The sequence below is a fragment of the Macaca mulatta genome, chromosome 19 (assembly GCF_049350105.2).
Source record: "Macaca mulatta isolate MMU2019108-1 chromosome 19, T2T-MMU8v2.0, whole genome shotgun sequence".
Classification (NCBI taxonomy): Eukaryota; Metazoa; Chordata; class Mammalia; order Primates; family Cercopithecidae; genus Macaca; species Macaca mulatta.
The window spans coordinates 54,675,850-54,693,690 of NC_133424.1; the positions used below are offsets into that span (position 1 = coordinate 54,675,850).

Genomic DNA, 17,841 nt, shown 5'->3' on the forward strand with positions numbered 1-17,841 from the left:
GAACATCTTTATTTCTGTCTTCATTTCATTATGTACCCTGCAGTCATTCAGGAGCAGGTTATTCAGTTTCCATGTAGTGTTGTGGTTTTGAGTGAGTTTCATAATCTGGAGATCTAGTTTGATTGTACTGTGGTTTGAGAGACAGTTTGTTATAATTTATCTTCTTTTACATTTGCTGAGGAGTGCTTTACTTCCAATTTTGTGGTCAATTTTTTAGTAAGTGTGATGTGGTGCTGAGAAGAATGTATATTCTGTTGATTTGTGTTGGAGAGTTCTGTAGATGTCTGTTAGGTCCGCTTGGTGTAGAGTTGAGTTCAATTCCTGGATATCCTTGTTAACTTTCTGTCTCGTTGATCTGTCTAATGCAGACAGTGGGGTGTTAAAATCTCCCATTATTATTGTGTGGGAGTCTAAGTCTCTTTTTAAGTCTCTAAGGACTTGCTGTATGCATCTGGGTGCTCCTGTATTGGGTGCATATGTATTTAGGATAGTTAGCTCTTGTTGTTGAACTGATCCCTTTACTATTATGTAATGGCCTTCTTTATCTCTTTTGATCTTTGTTGGTTAAAATCTGTTTTATCAGAGACTAGGATTGCAACCCCTGCCTTTTTTTGTTTTCCATTTGATTTGTAGGTCTTCCCCCATCCCTTTTTTCTGAGCCTATGTGTGTCTCTGTACGTCAGATGGGTCTCCTGAATATAGCAGTCTGATGACTCTTGACTCTTTCTCCATTTTGCCAGTCTGTGTCTTTTAATTGGACCATTTAGCCCATCTACATTTATGTTTAATATTGTTATGTGTGAACTTGATCCTGTCATTATGATGCTATATGGTTATTTTACTCGTTAGTTGATGCAGTTTCTTCCTAGCATCGATGGTCTTTACATTTTGGCATGTTTTTGCAGTGGCTGGTACCGGTTGTTCCTTTCCGTGTGTAGTGCTTCCTTCAGGAGCTCTTGTAGGGCAGGCCTGGTGGTGAAAAAATCTCTCAGCATTTGCTCATCTGTAAAGGATTTTATTTCTCCTTCACTTATGAAGCTTAGTTTGGCTGAATATGAAATTCTGGGATGAAAATTCTTTTCTTTAAGAATGTCGAATATTGGCCCCCACTCTCTTCTGGCTTGTAGAGTTTCTGCCGAGAGATCCGCTCTGTCTGATGACTTCTCTTTGTGGGTTACCCGACCTTTCTCTCTGACTGCCCTTAACAATTTTTCCTTCATTTCAACTTTGGTGAATCTGACAAATATGTATCTTGGAGTTGCTCTTCTCGAGGAGTATCTTTGTGGTGTTCTTTGTATTTCCTGAATTTGAATGTTGGCCTGCCTTCCTAGGTTGGGGAATTTCTCCTGGATGATATCCTGCAGAGTGTTTTCCAACTTGGTTCCATTCTCCCCATCACTTTCAGGTACACCAATCAGACTTAGAATTGGACTTGTCACATAGTCCCAAATTTTCTTGAGGCTTTGTTCACTTCTTTTTACTCTTTTTTCTCTGAACTTCTCTTCTCCCTTCATTTCATTCTTTTGATCTTCAATCACTGATACCCTTTCTTCCAGTTGATCGAGTTGGTTACTGAAGCTTGTACATTTGTCATGTAGTTCTCATTTCATGGTTTTCATTTCTATCATGTCATTTAAGGACTTCTCTACATTGATTATTCTAGTTAGCTGTTTTTCAAATCTTTTTTTCAAGGTTTTTAGTTTCTTTGCACTGGGTTCGTACTTCCTCCTTTACCTCGGAGAAGTTCGATTGTCAGAAGTCTTCTTCTCTCAACTGGTCAAACTCATTCTCTGTCCAGCTTTGTTCCATTGCTGGTGGCACGATCTCGGCTCACTGCGACCTCCGCCTTCGGGTTCAAGCGATTCTCCCGTCTCAGCATCCCAAGTAGCTGGGATTATATTGTGGGATCTGGCCAGCAGCCCACAATGCAACAGGGCTCTTTCTCTGTTCCCAGGTGGATTGGCAGGTCAAGAAATAAGACATACACAAGATAGTGATAGCCGGGTCCGGGGGTCAATGCCTTCTGGTCCTGTGATGCCGCCAACGCACTGGATATACCAGCATTTATTATTAAGTTTAGTGAGGGCGGGAGTAGGTTGGTGAGGGATTTAGGGTCGTTTAATGATGAGGTGAGATGGTCACACGGGGATGAAGTAATTCTTTAACATAAGTTTGATTATGAGGTTAGATGGTCACATGGGCATAAGGTAATTCTTTAACATAACATCGGTATGCAGTAGTACAGTATACAGAGATGAGAATTTGCAACCTAGTGTGTGCATCAACAATTTCTAACGGAGCCTTAAAACAGAAACACATTCTATCCATAACCTATGATTAGCAAGATATTAATCAGCAGTAACAGTTGCAGAAAAGCTGGTTGCAAACAATCAATAGAAACAGGATGTGAAGCTAGACAACCAGTTAAACCAAAATATTCTCTGAAGGGAGTATGCCTTAACCCTAAAGAGACCTAGAAGAGCCGTGGCAAGATAAGGGCATTTATAACCCTATCTTATCCGTATGAACAGGCGCCCCTCGTGTGTCCATTTATAGGCTCTCCACAAGGGTTGCATTCCATTCCCAGAGCTATGAACATCTGCTTTTCTGGGATAGGAATCTTGGTGATGTAAAATCTCCCTGACTACACATCCATTAATAGGCTCTCTGCATGGGGAAGCACATCACGCACTGTTGGCTCATTGTGGCAGCCCAACCTGGCATTGTCTTTACACAATCCTGCATGCAATTTTGTATTTACAATAATCAGGAGCATTTCATCTTTTATTCCATAGCAATGGTTTCAGGGGCTCTCCCTACAGGACTACAGATGTGCAGCACCACACTAGGCTAATTTTTGTAATTTTAATAGAGACAAGGTTTCACCATATTGACCAGGCTGGTCTCCAACTCCTGACCTTGTGATCTGCCTGCCTTTTCCTCCCAAAGTGCTGGGATTACAGATGTGAGCCACTGCCTCTGGCCCATAAACCACACATTTCTTTGAGTTTTTGAATTCCAGTCCAAGAGAAACAATTTGATATTTGAAGGATGGCTGCACACAAATATTTGCACACAAATAAAAATATTTGTAAATTGCACCACATGAGGGAGAGTACCAGTATGACTATCAGGACAAAAATATCATGAGGCTGGAATATTCACCTTAAGCAAGATGCAAACCAACTACAATAGAATAGGTCAAAGAAGAAGCCAAAAGAGTCTAATCATTTTAACCAGGCAGCACATTTGTTGATTTTTACAACTGAGTCTCTATAATACCCAATGTATTTATCCATGTACAATAAGAAGTGTCAGAAACTGCACAGGCTCCCCCCTGTTTAGCTGGTAGAGAGCAATTCTATTTTCTAGGATTGCATGTCTATGTTAAATTAAAACAGGGAGTGAGAAGAATAGGCAAGTATAGAAGTAGAAGCCTAAAAAAGCTCCATACATTTGAGGAAAAAGTTGTGTTAAAGATGCAGCTAACTTCAGCCTTTGGGTGGACTAAAGGATCTCTTGTTATGTAAAAATGTGTGAGCCACTTGCAGTGGCTTGTACCTGTAATCCCAGTACTGTGGGAAGCCAAGGCGTGTGGATCACCTGAGGTCAGAAATTTGAGACCAGCCTGACCAACATGTAGAAACCCCGTCTCTACTAAAAATACTGTTAGCCTGATATGGTTGCACATGCCTATAATTCCAGCTCCTAGGGATGCTGTAGCAGGAGAATCACTTGAACCCAGGAGGCGAAGGTTGTAGTGGGCCAAGATTGTGCCATTGCACTGCAGTGTGGGCAACATGAGAGAAACTCCATCTTAAAAAAAAAAAAAGTGTGGTTGATGTGATATATCTGACACTGTTAACTTACTCTCAGAAGTTACTTCTTGTGAAATCCTAAATACAGCATTATTCTGGGAAGCAAAGGAGACAGGCATAAGCAAGAACAAATTAAGAGAGGTAAGAGTCTCATCATGATTGACAGTCTTGTTCTGACATCTTGAGAAAAGCTGTCTGTCCACAGTGTACAGTCATTAACTTGTTGTTGTGTTTTGCAGTTTAAGTGTCTCTAAGTGATGGTGTTCAACATTTGGTGAGCTCTGAGTGGCCCACACCTCAGACACGAGGGTTTTCCCATGAAATTTACACTGAGTTGTCTAGTTTTTATGGCTTCAGGAACAGAGCTGTTCTTGTTCTTAATGATTTCTTTGGAGAAAATTTAATTGGAAGAACTAAAAGAATTCAGGGTCCAGTCCAGTCTACCAGTGGATTATAAATACTCAAAGATAATGAACAGTGGTTCAATGTGGTAACAGGTGTACTACAGTTTTTCTTTTCAACATAATTTTTCTCTATATAAGACTCTCAGTTTAAACTTTCAAAAACCTCTTGAGACTAGGAAGCCAAACCAAGGCCAACTTCAGACTTTGCCTGCATTCCCTATGGGTTTATTCTATGTATATTGTCAAATAGAACATCCCAGTCAAAGCCTTGGTAACATAACCAATGTTTTCAAATGTGTCCTGTTATAAAGAGAGTAGATTCTTACTGAACTTATGCAAATAACTTTATTACCCTAAGCGTATGAATACTTATGAGTAGTTTCCCAATTCTGAGGCACTCAGATTGGGAGTAAAAACAAATGTTTCCATTTTTGTTTACAAAAGTATACTTTACCAAATTGCTGTAAGGTATAAATAGCTTAAAAGAGAAAGTTCATAAATCTGGAGAATAAAACATTCAAAGAATCAGCACATTTTCAAATAAAAAATTATGAAACCATTTTCCTTTCGATTATTTAGTGCAATAAAACTGAGGTGTTTTTTCTTCTTTGTCTTGAATTTCATGAAAGTATCAGCCTGTTCGTTAAAATTTTGAAAGTTCTCAGAGAGTCCAGGGGTATGATCTTGAAGTTATCAGAAACTTGTACTCAAGAGTCGTTGTCAGAGTCTTTTCCATATATCTCCTTGAAAAAAAGCAATTTTGGACTGTAGCTGACTGTAAATACCTCGAGGAAGAACCAAAGCAACTGTCTGGGAATGACAAAGATTTAAAAGGACCATGGTTAAAAATCTGAGAATTTTATTAGGTTTATTATGGTAAAGACACAGCTCACAGAGAAATCTAGTTACTTCTGTGGCATATGACACTATGACTGCTAACATATTCGATTTCCAGAGATTTCATACAGTTTTTAAAACTCATTTTTTAAAAAATATTTTAATTTTTTTTTTGAGATGGAATCTCGCTCTGTCGACCAGACTGGAGTGCAGTGGCAGAATCTCTGCTCACTACAAGCTCCAACTTCCACCTTCACGCCATTCTCCTACCTCAGTCTCCGGAGTACCTGGGACTTCAGGCGCCTCCCATCACACCCCGCTAATTTTGTTTTTGTGTTTTTAGTAGAGACGGTGTTTCACCGTGTTGGCCAGGATCGTCTCGATCTCCTGACCTCATGATCTGCCGGCCTCGGCCTCCCAAAGTGCTGGGATTACAGACCTGAGCCATTGCGCCCAGCCTAGAATACTCATATTATTTGCATTCCCATAAATATTACTTAGAGAAGGTTTAGCATGACTTATCACTCATTTGAAAATGCTTTATATATATTTTAATATATCAAATAAGGTGACTTGTCCATTCATCTTCTTTTTCCCAACAGGATTACTGAGTTCTTGGTGTAGCCCATTAATAGTTAGGGCCAAAAACATATAGTCTCATGTATGTTCAAAAAGGTCCTTATGTAATTCTAGTTCTTCTAGCTGAAAATCATTGATTTAGTTTTAAATTCTACCTATGACAACAAGAGTTCTCCATCCTCATTACATGTTAGTAGTGTCAGGGAAGACTTAAAAATTACCAATGCCTGGGTCCCTCTCCAGACCTTTAAACTGGAACTCATGGGTGGGGCTTGAGCATTCACATTTAAAAATGTTTTCCATTGATTCCAATGTGTAGCTATATTTCCCATCAGATTTCTCTGATTTCTTGTGGCCTTCCCTTTTTTTCTATTTTGGTATCATGATTATTTTCAGGTGTCACTTTCTGTCTTAGGCTTTATGTCCCCTGGGGTAGGGACGTTGCCTTCTTCATTTCTGTATCTTTTCTGAACTTGGGAATTGGTCATCAGGAAAAGGTCTCAAGCACACATAGGTTTTGTTCTGAGTCTCAGGTTCACAGGCTAATTCTAAAGTCTTTGTTCTCCAGGAGGTCAGAGATTGCTTGTGATGAAGGGTGTGGTTACATCTGTAGTGAAGATGGTGGAGGGGAGTTCACCCTGTTTTTAGACATAGCTTTGAAACTAAGAATTTTATGTCTATATAGGTGAAGTGGCAGGGATGGGTAGGAAGACAGTTCTAATTAGGACGGAGGAATTATACTAGGAAGTAGAGGTAAAGGAAGTGAGAAGAATTGGTAAATAGGAGCAATTTGAGCTTACCAAATAGACTAGAGTAGACAGTGGAGATTCTTGATTAAGTGAATTAAGTAGATTTTAGAAAGGTAATGAGAGAGTCATATGCAAGGAAGGTTTCAAAGTCTGGAGATAAGAAGTCAAGCAATACTTTGAGAAGTGGTTGAGCTTTATGGGAATGGAAAGAATTACACTGTTGAGAGATGTTAAACATAATGAAAAGGGTTTCACAATATGAAATTGTGTTTCTCATTTGAATCTGAGCAACAAAAAAGCAGAAGCTGGAGATAATTAAGTATGAAAGGCATTGGGGTACAGGCAGCATAAAGGCCAAGGAGAAAGGGAACTGCAGGAATTAGTGCTGAGAAGCAGGAGTTCGGTGGAGGAAGGAGGAGATCCAGTCCAGATACAGGCAAATAAGTCTTTTCCCTCTCCCAAGCATGGCAGTCAGCCCTGCAGGATACAGGACAAGAGAAAAGGCCATCATACCTGCCAGACTTCCTGAAATACAGAAATGACATCACGGCTGCTATGTCGAATAATGCCAGGATAGATGTCCTCTTCTTAAAGGAGCTGTCATGGAAAGAAAAGAAAAGAAGGAATGGAGATGATGTTATTTTACAGGGGTGAACCTCAGGAACCAGCATGTGACATGAGGTACTCTATAAATGTTTCTTCAAGAAATGTATTATTTCTGTTGGAAAGTTGATGGGAGATGATTATATTCTTGCAGTTTTTATCCCCTCTCACCATATTTCTAGGTTTTTGATCAGTCCTCTGTCAATTCTCTACTGCACTCAGATATTTCCAAAAGCTTTCAGATGGGAGAAAGGCTAGTCACTATTTTCTATGTCAGTAGAGCTTTCCACCTTTCCACCTTTTCATGGTTGCATCTTTTTCTCAGTGTCTCTGTGGTGGCAACTATGAATGAGACCCTGTTAGGTCTCTGTGTCAGGGACCTGATTGACAGAAGGCCCAGGTCAGTGCACTTCAAATTCACCACCTCCTTTGCACAGAAAGCTTCCTTCCCACAGGCTCCCAGCAAGGGCATGAAAGCAAGCCTAGTTCTCTCAGGCTCTCTTTAACTTCAATGGGTGACTGGTTGGAGGACTCCACATCAGCCTTGCAAAAACTCTTTTAGAACTGCATTGATACCTAAAACCTCTTTCTCTTTCTTTTTCACAAGAGTCAGCTTTGCAAAGGGGTCTGTGGGTTCTCCCATACTACCTTCATGCCTGCCCCACATTCCCTCACATGTGTCTTCCCTGATTAATTATATGTCTAATCCCATCCTGGATGCGTCTCAGTTGGTAAAAACTAACATACCAAGATTGATTGTTTGCACTTAGTATTTTTTTCTTTCTCTCCCACAAGTAGTCAGTAACCATGTCCTAGTGTTTTATGTGTTACCTCTTTTTCTAAATATATATATATATGGAAATAGGTACTATTGAGGGGCACGTCCTATGTGCCAGGCCCTGTGCTAAATACTTTACCTGTACCTTATTTAATTCACAAAATAATCCTGTCAGGTAGACATTATTTCCATTTTGCCGATGAAAAGACAGAAGCTTAGAGTAGTGTAACAACTTTCCTGGTGTCATATGACTAGTAAAACCTAAAACCCTATTGCCGATGATGCAGGGATCCACTTACGAGAAACTTTGATCTTCTGGAATGTGGAACGTTCGCTGTCAGTGACTGAGTTACGAGCAGAGCAACCATAGATCCCGCTATACTTTGTAGTAATTTTGGGGATAGAGAGCTCTTGTCCTGATTGCAGAAACTTCCCATTAATCGTCCAAGTATACTCTGCCGGTGGGTTAGAGTCCGCGAAGCAGGACAAGAAGAGGTTTTCTCCTGAACGGTAATTGGTGAATGGAGAGAAAATGCTGGGGTCGTGTGGACCATCTGGTGTAAAGAGAATAGAGCCACAGGTGATGTCGTCTGAGGGAAGGGGATGCTCCTGATCTCTTAAAGGGACTCCAGTGTCCCTCTGAGCCAAGACACACCCTCAAGGCCCAGCCAAACCCCTTCTGTGTTCACTGAGCCGAGGCATGAGGTATTCACGTGTTTCTCCCATCACAGGCTGTAGACCCCAAGTCTCCCATGACAAGAGCAGCCCCTCCCTTTATATTCTTGCTTAAGGCTGTGCCTAGCCAAGTTTTCCCAGGGCAGGGAGTCATGGCCAGCCCTGGTGTCCAGAAATAAAAGTATCTGTACTTGGACGTGAGAGAGATTGAGATGCCTGGCCTCTGGTCATTTGGATTTTTGCTGGTGGCCTGGTCCACAGAGGAACCAAAGATACAAAGGACATCCAGGATGACTGGGTCACTGCAGATGCTACCAACTCGGTCCCATATTTCACATTCATAGGGACCTGTGTCATTTCTCGTGACATTGGCTAGAATGAGGATCCTGTTTTTACCGGGTGGCTCTAGCCTGGGACTGACCGGGAGTCTCTGACTATTTAACTACCACATGTAGATGTAGCCCTGAGTCTTAGGTTCACAGGTTAAGGCTACAACATTCTTATTCTCCATGGGGCTGAAGTTGTTGCTGGTGATGTAGGCTTGGGAAGCTCCCCTGGGCAGATAACAGAGAGAAGATTGTCCTGTGTGGCACCTTTGATTCCTCCACAGGCATCCTTCAATCAGAGTTAGCATCTCCCACCTCTCAGCCCACCCGAGTCCTTGAAAGTCAATAGCTGGTGTGTGTGTCACAAGACAGATGCATGATGATCTAAGTGCTCAAAGACTGTGCGGCCGCCTGCTCTGTCTTAGGGAGCATAGACTTTCTCAAGTGTGAATTGAGCAGCAGTGTTGGGTCATGGACAGACACATCAGTGGGAGCCACAGCCCCTGTTACACCTCCCAGTCTCTCCCTAATCAGTTGACTGACTGGATCACCTTGGGTTCCTTACCTGGAATGTGCAACTGCTGGGCCCCTTCCAAATTCCATCCTACTTTGCCCTCCTAGATGTGATTTCTCTGCAGCTTCCATTTCCAAGGACATTCTAGAGATGAGTAATAATGGCACTTCCGATTGCCCTGAAACCCTGAAGATACTGAGCAGCCTGGCCTGGGACTGGATGTTTCAGCAGAAATAAGACAGGGGAGACCAGAGTCAAGCCTGGAGGTCAGTTCAGTCATCAGGCAGTGGAGGCACAAGGTGGGGCAGTTTTCTACAGGTGTTTCATAATGACTTTCCTGAGCCAGTGACCTCCAAAGATAGAGCAGAGTGCAAGGAATGATCTAGAAAGAGTGAAGGGGACAGGCAAGAGCTGGTGGCTTTGGAGCAGAACCACATTCCATGTTCTGGGTCCTTTATGTTTCCTCTCCTTCTGCAGAGGACAGGTGAGGACTATGTGGATCCTTCCAGAAATACATGTGGACATTTGTAAATGCATAACTGACTGGGGGAAAGGGTGGGAGTTAACTCCTGGATATCTGGTCCTCATGGACCGTGTGTGTTTGATGGATATGAGACAAATTTTGGGAGAAGTTTTGCAAATATTTTCTTTCATTGTACACTCTACGCTCCGATTCCATGGGTTTGACTAATCTAGGGACCACATGGAAGTGGATTCCAGAGTGAATCTGAGAAGAGACTGGTGGTTGCCAGGAGCTGGGAGTGGGGAGAATCAGAAGTTGTTCATGTGTGTGCAGTTTCAGTTATGCAAGACGGGGAGGTTCTAGAGATCCGCTGTACAGCTTGATGCCTACAGTTCACACAGATTGAGTATTTCTTATGCATAAGACTTAGGGCAATAAGTGTCTTGAATTTCTGACATTTTTTGAATCTGAAATATTTGTCACATACTTACTGATTTAGCATCCCAAATCTGACAGATTCAAAATCTAAACTGCTCCAGTGAGCATTTCTTTTCAGCATCAGATTAGTATGCAAAAGTGGGAGGTGATAGGCCAAATACATTCTTGCTCTTTTTTTTTTTTTTTTTTTTTCTCTCACTATATTTCTTGTTTGGTGATTAGTTTTTGGTCAGTTGCATACTGGCCATGCTGCACTTGTATATTTTTGAAGGCTTTGGGATGTGAGAAATAATGATTGCTATTTTCTATGTCATCAAAATTTTCCACCTTTTCATGGTTGCATCTTTTCCTCAGTGTCTCTGTTGTGGCAGTCATCAATAAGAGCCAGTCAGGTCAAATTTTGGACAGATTTTTGTAATTCTGCAAAAAATGTTACTGGGATTCTGGTAGGGTTTGCGTTCAATCTGCAGCTCACTTTGAGTAATATTGTCTTCCTAACAATATTGATTCTTCCAATCAGTGAGAATGAATTGTCTTTGCATATATTGATGTTGTCTTTAATTTCTTACGGTAATGTTTTGTAGTTTTCAAGGTATAACCCGTAGACCTTTTAGGTTAAACTTATTCCAAAATATTTTATTCCTTTTGATGTTAATGTGAATGGAAATTCTTTTCTTAATTTTCTTTCAGATTGTTCATTGTTACTGTATAGTCTAAAGAATGATGTAGAAGGAGTGAAGGGTACAGGCAAAAGCTGGTGGTTTTGGAGCAGAAACATATTCCCTGTCCTGGGTTTTAGATTTTCCCTCTCCCTTTGCAGAGGGCAGTTGGCTCTTCCCTAATAGCCAGAGAGACTTCACTGGAAAACATATTGGCAATGCTCCAGGGATCCACTTACCAGGGACTATGATCCTCTTGATTATGACATTCGTTCCACTAGTGGCTGAGTTATGCATGAAACAGACATAGACCCCTCCATATGTTTTAGTGATTTGGGGGATAAAGAACACTTTGTTCTTTATCTGGATTACTGGAATTTCCCATCAATCAGCCAAGAAAGCTCTGGCAGTGGGTGAGAGTCTGTGAGGCAGGATAGCTTGGGGACTTCCCCTGGATGGTAATAGGTGTATGAAGAAGAAATGGTGGGGGTATCTAGGCCATCTGGAGCAAAGAGAATAAAGTCACAGCTGATGTTGTCAGAGGGAAGGGAAAATCCTGGTCTGTGGAAAGGCCACAGTGACCCTGTGAGCCTAGTCACAACACTGAAATCCCAGCCAAATCCTTGCTGTGTTCACTGTTCTGGAGCCTGAGACATTCCCCTGTTTCTCCCATCATAAGCTGTGGACCCTGAGTCTCCTGTGACAGGAGCAGCCTCTTCTCTCCCATTGTTGATCAAGCTGAAGCCTACTCTTTGTAGTCATGGCCAGCTTTGATGTGCAGGGGTAAAGGTCTTTGTACTTGCCCCTGAGAGGGACTGGGAGGCCTGGCCTCTGGCCATATGTATTTGAGATGGCAGCCTGGCTCACAGAGGAACAGAAGATACTCACAGACGGGATTCAGGGTGACTGGGTCACTGCGGCTGGAACTCACTGGGCTCTTCATTTCACATTCATAGGGTCCTGCAGTATACTGTGTGACACCAAGTAGAATGAGGGTCCTGTTGTTTTAAGACAGCTGCAACCTGGGACTGATAGGGAGGCTCTGACCATTTATCCACCACAGGTAGCTTGCGTTCGGAGTGTCAGGATCACAGGATAAGACCACAGTCTCCGTGGCCTCCTTGGGGTTTAAATTACTGCTGGAGATGGAGGGCTTGGAAGTCTCCACTGTGGAGATAACAGAGAGAAGATTGTACTGTGCGGCACGTTTGATTCCTCCTAAGACATTTTTCAATCAGAGTTGGCATTTCCTATCTCTCAGCACACCCATGTCCCTAAAAGTCCATGGCAGGTGTATGTGTTACAAGGCAGATGCATGGCAATCTGAGGGCTCAGAGATTGTGAGGCTGCCTTCTGTATGTGGGAGAAGCACAGACTTTCCCAAATGTGAATTGAGCAGCGGCATTGGGTCATGGAAAAATATGGGACCAGCAGTCACAGCACCTGGTGCCTCTCTGAGTCTCTCCCTCTCCAACTGCCTGCCTGGCCCACTCTGTGATCCTCACCTGGAGCATGTAGTGCTGGAATCTTTTTAGTTTCAGTCTTACTTTGCCCCCTAGGGTATGTTTTCTCTTCAGCTTCCCCTTCCAAGGATATCCTAGAGATGGATGATGGAACTTCCCAATGTCCTTAAACCCTTTGGGTACTGGCAAGCCTGGCGTGGGACTGAGTACTTCAGCAGAAATAACACAGGGGAGACCAGAGTCAAGCCTGGAGGTCAGTTCAGTCATCAGGGAGTGGAGCTACAAGTTGTGGCACTTGCCCAGCTGTCTCATAGTGAACTGACTTGAGCCAGTGACCTCTAAAGATAGAGCAGAGTCCAAGGAATGATGTACAAGGAGTGAAGGGGACATGCAAGCTCTGATAGCTTTGGAACAAGACCATGTTCCCTGTTCTCTGTCCATGATGTTCCCTTCTCCCTGTAGAGGGCAGGTGAGGACTATGTGGATCTTTCTAGAAATACATGGGGAAGTTTGAAAATGGAGAACTGACGGGTGGAAAGGGCGAACATGAACTGATGACAGAAGTCTGGCCCTCATGGTCCGTATATGTTTGGTGGATATAGACCAATATTTGGGAAGAAGTGTTGCAGATACTTTCTCTCGTTAGACATTCTACTCTCTGATTCTATGAGTTTGACTACTCTATGTACCTCATCTCAGTGGATTCCAGAGTGAATCAGAGAGTAGAACAGTAGTTTCCAGGAGCTGGGGTCTGGGAAATAGGGCATTGTTCTGTGAGTGTGCAGTTTCAGTTACGCAGGATGAGGAGGACCTAGAGATCTCCTGTGCAGCTTCATGCCTATAGTTCATACAGATAAAGCGTTCCTTATGCAGAAAGCTTAAAACCAAGTGTTTTGGATTTCTAACTTCTTTTCAATTGTGGAATATTTGCAGTAGATGTACTGGTTTAGCATCCCAAATCTGAAAAATTTAAAATCCAAAATGCTCCAGTGAGCACTTCTTTTTAGCATCACATCAGTTTTCAGAAGTGTTGGATTTTGGAGCATTTCAGATTTTGGATTTCTGGATTTGGGATGCTCAATTTGTAATACTGTAGTTTTCCCATAAAAAGTTGTCAGGAATTTAGACCTCATGCTACATTCTGACTCCAGTAACAACAACAATAGCAAAATTTGGAGGAAACATTAAATGTTGTCATAAGTGGAAATTTTTACTGATGGTCCAAATATCTAAGATCAATTGCTGGTAGTAGTATTTCTCCTGATTACAAATTAAGTTTCAGGTGTGCCGTGAATTCCTGCAGGATCACATTATGCTCAAAGAAAGATATCAAAGGTGATTTGAAATTAGCAACTCCTTAAGTAGAGAGAGTCCCATTAAAAGGGCAGAACTGGTCAGTGTGTCAATTACATAAAAGGAGGAATGATGCTGAATTAAAAGAAGTGATGTGTGTTATGTTAGTAAATATAGAAAGAATTCCCTGCTTCTAATTTCTGTGCAGAGTTAGGAAAAATTTGGAGGAGCCCAAAACAGGTATTTGAAATGCTTTCTTCATTTTCTGTTAACCTCAGAAAATACAACTAGTGTTTAAGATTCTGTGAATTAGGAAGAGTCTAAGTGAGAAGCCAGTGGCTCATGTGTCCCCCACACGAAGAACCCCAACTTATGAAAATGGCATTATAATGATGAAATAATGGTTTGTAGCACAGGCAGTAAAACCATCAGGTAGCAGCCACCTGGCTACCTCCAAGAGGTCCCCGAAACCACCAGTATTCCCATTGCGTGCCTTGGTAGTTACAGCCTTGGTAGTTGTCCCACAACTACAAAATTGAAAAATTGCGATTGTCAACACAAAATATTAAATATGAAGTTTAATATGTTGTTCCACTTTTTTTTCCCCCACTCTTTTTGAACTTTCCTGTTTCAGTTTTGGAAGTTTCTATTGACACATCCTCAAGCTAGGGATTCCTTCCTGAGTTGTGTGCAGTCTACCAGTAAGCATCAAAAGCATTCTTCATTTCTCTAACAGCCCAATTTTTTTTTTTTTTTTTTTTTTTTTTTTTTTTTTTTTTTTTTTTTTCTGAGACGGAGTCTCGCTCTGTTGCTGAGGCTGGAGTGCACTGGCACGATCTTAGCTCACTGTAAGCTCCGCCTCCCGGGTTCACCCCATTCTCCTGCCTCATCCTCCCCAGTAGCTGAGACTACAGTCGTCCGCCACCACGCCCGACTAATTTTTTGTATTTTTAGTAGAGACGGGGTTTCACAGTATTAGACAGGATGGTCTTGATATCCTGATCTCATGATCCGCCCGCCTCGGCCTCCCAAAGTGCTGGGATTACTGTCATGAGCCACTGTGCCCGGCCATCTCTTAGGGATTTTAACGAGTTGTTGACTTTCGAGTTTGGTAGCTTTTTACTTACTATTAGAACCGAGTGACAAATTTCAGGCATGTTATAGGCCTGAAAGGAAACCAGAAATCTCTAGGAAATGACTGGAGAATGTGAACTCCATAGTAGGTTGAGGATGGAGTCACGAGTGAAATGGGTGAAATGAGCACATGGGCTTTGGGCACCGCAGGCCTGTCCAGCCTATGACACCCTGGTGAGTCAGTGCAAAGTTTACAACAGTGACAGCAAACTAGCATGGCTGAATACATGTGTCATCCAGTCTCAGGCTGGCTGTCCTCACTCATTCCTGGACATAGGCCAGGCTAACCATGGGAGGAATTTAGTTTATGGTTTAACTTTGAAGCAAGAATGATAATAGTTCCTCCATAACACTAATACCCTTCTTTTGCCCAGGGATTGCCTTTGTAAAACTGGTGAAAGACCATGAGAGTAAGATTATAGGAGGGAAGTGAATACTGCTAAAATGTAGGCACAGTTTTTATAATCCCTTACTGCTCAAATGTCATTTGGCCAGAGTTTTCAAAATTTGTAACTAATTACTCCTATAAATAACATCACTATTGTAGAACCTGAGATTGGTCTTTTGAGATGTTTCTCATTCTTTGCATTCTGGCAACCGGCTGACCTCATCCATACCCATGACTAATGGTTGAGCCAGTCACGTGGTCCCCACCTAGAGGCAGATTCAAGCAGAAACAGATCATTTCTTGTAAATTTATTTGAGTTCTTTGTAGGTTCTGGATATTAGCCCTTTGTCAGATGAGTAGATTGCAAAAATTTTCTCCCATTCTGTAGGTTGCCTGTTCACGCTGATGGTAGTTTCTTTTGCTGTGCAGAAGCTCTTTAGTTTAATTAGATCCCATTGGTCAATTTTGGATTTTGTTGCTGTTGCTTTTAGTGAAGTCCTTGCCCATGCCGATGTCCTGAATGGTATTACCTAGGTTTTCTTCTAGGGTTTTTATGGTATTAGGTCTAACATTTAAGTCTCTAATCCATCTTGAATTAATTTTCGTATAAGGAGTAAGGAAAGGATCCAGTTTCAGCTTTCTACTTATGGCTAGCCAATTTTCCCAGCACCATTTATTAAATAGGGAATCCTTTCCCCATTTCTTGTTTTTGTCAGGTTTGTCAAAATCAGATGGCTGTGGATGAAAAACACAAACACCCCATCAAAAAGTGGGCAAAGGATATGAACAGACATTTCTCAAAAGAAGACATTCATACAGCCAACAGATACATGAAGAAATGCTCATCACCACTGGCCATCAGAGAAATGCAAATCAAAACCACAATGAGATACCATCTTACACCAGTTAGAATGGCAATCATTAAAAAGTCAGGAAGCAACAGATGCTGGAGAGGATGTGGAGAAATAGGAACACTTTTACGCTGTTGGTGGGATTGTAAGCTAGTTCAACCATTATGGAAAACAGTATGGCAATTCCTCAAGGATCTAGAACTAGAAGTACAATATGACCCAGCCATCCCATTACTGGGTATGTACCCAAAGGATTATAAATCATGCTGCTCTAAAGACACATGCACATGTATATTTATTGAGGCACTATTCACAATAGCAAAGACTTGGAATCAACCCAAATGTTCATCAGTAACAGACTGGATTAAGAAAATGTGGCACATATACACCACAGAATACTATGCAGCCATAAAAAAGGATGAGTTTGTGTCCTTTGTAGGGACATGGATGCAGCTGGAAACCATCATTCTCAGCAAACTATGGCAAGAACAGAAAACCAAACACCGCATGTTCTCACTCACAGGTGGAAATTGAACAATGAGATCACTTGGACTCGGGAAGGGGAACATCACACACCGGGGCCTATCATGGGGAGGGGCAGGAGGGAGGGATGGCATTGGGAGTTATACCTGATGTAAATGACAAGTTGATGGGTGCAGCACACCAACATGGCACAAGTATACATATGTAACAAACCTGCACGTTATGCACATGTACCCTAGAACTTACAGTATAGTAATAATAATAAAAAAGAAATGTTATTCAAGCTTAACAAGGAATAAAATTCCAATACATCGTGCAAAATGGATGAACCTTGAAGACATTATGCTAACTGAAATAAGCCAGATACAAAAGGGTAATTATTACATACTTCCATTTATAAAAGATATAATAGCCAGTTACATAGAGACAGAAAGTAGAATGGTGAATGCTACGGGTTAGGGGGAGAAGGAGTAAGAGTTACTGTTTATTGGGTACAGAAGTTTAATGGTAGGAGGAAAAAGTTCTGGAAATGGATAGTGTGATGGTTACACAACACTAAATTGCACACTTAGAAATAGTTAATGATAAGCCTTATATTAGATATATAAATAGTGTCCTGGTAGTCTTATACTCTATAAATACACACTTTTTGGTATTGCCCGTGTCCTGCCATGCAGAGTCCCAGAGGTGAATCTCCCTATTTCTCCAAGTGTGCATCACTCACTCTCCTCTGTGCTGTGTCCTAGTGCTGTGTCCACAGCCTCACACAGCCGATGACTTCAGAGCCAGGAAACAGCTCAAGAGTCGGCTCCGAGGTTCCCTCTCTGCTTATTTCCCTGCAACCTAGGCTTCACTTCAACTGGCAGCTCGATTTAGCCGAATTCAGGACAGGCCACCAGGGCTCTTTCTCCACACAAGCTGGTCCCACCCCAGGTGGAGTCAGGCAGGGCCAGACACCAGAGAAGCACGGAGCAGAGCAGGGAGCGGTCTGAGCTGCTCCTCTCTCATCCAGGGGACTTCCTCCTCCCATTTGGAGGAAAAATGTGAGCTTGTTTCAAACCTTAGATGTTCCTTTTAGTTCATGGAGTAGTAAAAGAAAACAAAGACGTGGTGGAAAGGGAAGTGTTGGTGACAGTGAGAAAAATCTTGACCTTGAGGACTCTCCTTCTTGTCCCTCTGTGAAGCCTCTTCCACCACATCGGGCTCAGGACTGACAAAGCCCCCTCCCAACCTTTCTCAGCCTGGACTGAAGTTCAGCCACGAGAAAACAGAAACACAAGGAGAAGAGAGTCTGTAGAGACAAATTGGGAGGGTTCAAGAGGAGAATTTAGGATTTGCTTCTGCCCATGGGACACAAGCTGGGAATAAAAAATGTTTTCCTGACTC

General features: G+C 42.1%; 1 pseudogene; it reads right to left on the reverse strand.

Annotated features, from left to right (window-relative positions):
- Positions 1-8,029: 8,029 nt before the first annotated feature.
- On the reverse strand, positions 8,030-17,485 carry LOC144337092 (pregnancy-specific beta-1-glycoprotein 4-like; annotated as a pseudogene).
- Between the last annotated feature and the right edge of the window lie 356 nt (positions 17,486-17,841).